The following is a 1890-nucleotide window of genomic DNA, read 5'->3' on the forward strand; positions in this document are numbered from 1 at the left end:
TCTTCGGCACATACTTGTTGTACAATTCAGTCTTGAAATCTTCCCACGTCATTGCTTCCACTTGATCTCGCGTCAAGGTCTTCGTTCTAGTATCCCACCAAAAGTCGGCTGCTTCGATTAGTTGGTGAGTAACGCAACTCATCCGTTCCCTATCATTGCATCCCAAGATTGCGAAGATACGCTCTATCGCGCGGATCCATGATTCGGCCTTGGCCGGTTCTCCAAGTCCATCAAAAACAGGTGGTTTCTGTTCCAAGAACAACTTCACTATTTCCCAATCAACCGGGGGTGGGGGAGGCGGCGGTATCTGAATTGACTGCGTCACACTCTCCTCGCTCGAAGGCGGAGGTGTCGGTTGACGGTTATGGCGTCTCGGCGGCATTCTGATTTATCAATACACGGATTATTCTCAATATCCTAACAATAGTCGCGTGGTATAACAAGGTGCATAGGACAATTGTTTTAGTGCATATGGCCAAGCAAAAGTTCATCACATAGATGGATTTCACAAGTAGTGTCAAAGTGTCACAAAATCGGTTGCACCCTAGGGTATCAAAAGAATCATTGGTCCTTATCAATAAGGTAACTGTAATCAAGAGGCACTTATGCCATTCAAGTGGCAAGTATAGGGCGCAATAAGGTATTCAAAGATAGTGGTGCGATATTATGATGGCATGATAACATAGTGATAGAAAATTTTTCCATAATAGTATGAGAAGAACAATATGGAAATCCATCACATTATAAGGTAGTGAATAAAAAAAAAATTCTCCCCATATCATATCAATCAAAAACATTGCCTCAACGAGGTCTTAGTATCAACGGAATTTCAAAAGAGCAAAAGAAATAGAAAGATACTGCAAATGTTTAGAAAACAACTAAAAATATGGGGGAAGCAAAACAATGTTTTCCGCGACTATCACTCCTAGTCGATATCGTTCATATCCTCCTCGGGGTCCTCATCCTCATCAACATTTCCCATGTCCAAATCATGTCCTTCCTCGTAAGTTTCCTCGTCCTCGCTTGATCCACCAACATCCGGGGGCGAAGGGGTTATCGCACGCATGTCCTCTACGTTCCCATTTATGACCAACGGGTTAGACGTACGAGTCCCAAGCCTTGGTTTAGTAGGGACACGATCAACGTGCGGCTCCTTATCACGACGATATCTCCATCGACGAGCCTGACCCGGCGGGTACTTGTGCGCTGGGGGATTAAGCGGCGGTCCATCCCTTGCAGCTGCCATGGCTGGGAGTAGCACTCCAATCAAGCCGATCATATCGCCTCGAGGCTAGTACTCGGGCGGACTGAACCATGTAAACGGTATCGCAGCTTGAGCAGTCCATTCGCTCCATGGAGAAGGCAGGCTGTGGATCAATCTCGAGATCCCCGCGTGATGGGTAACTCCTCCATACGCGTATGCATCCATCCAGCGATCGTAGAATTCAGTGACGTAGGTTAGGAGAAAGGACTTTCCATCCCACTCAAACTCTTGGTAGGTCTCGACAGGGAAAACCTTGTTCTTCGCGTAACGGTCGCGCATCGGTGCGTAATACTGATTAGGCATCTACAAAAGAAATCTCAGCATCAGAACAAGGATCGGAGAGAATATCAATAGTGTATAAGGTTTCAACTGATGCTGAGAGTACGATGGGTATATATATATGGGTCAAACGATGGAGGTGTGAAGATAATATCATATCAAGAATGAACGGAATTTCATTTCCGAGGCAAAAGGCTCGTATAAATACATATATATTTTTCGCATTTCGGTATTTCGCAATTTCGTTCTCGCAAGTTCGTTCGCCTCGCATTCGGCGTTTTTATGCCTCCAAGTTCGATATCGTCATACAAATTTCCAATCACAACACAATTTTCAACTAAGTATAG

The 1890-nt window shown here is 44.9% G+C and overlaps 1 pseudogene; it reads right to left on the bottom strand.

Moving 5' to 3' along the window:
- Positions 1-925: 925 nt before the first annotated feature.
- LOC148923477 (uncharacterized) lies at positions 926-1567 on the bottom strand (annotated as a pseudogene).
- Positions 1568-1890: the final 323 nt, after the last annotated feature.

The sequence above is a fragment of the Salvia hispanica genome, chromosome 6 (genome assembly GCF_029641045.1).
Source record: "Salvia hispanica isolate PSC_SH4W2 chromosome 6, Shi_PSC_v1, whole genome shotgun sequence".
In the NCBI taxonomy this organism is placed as follows: domain Eukaryota; kingdom Viridiplantae; phylum Streptophyta; class Magnoliopsida; order Lamiales; family Lamiaceae; genus Salvia; species Salvia hispanica.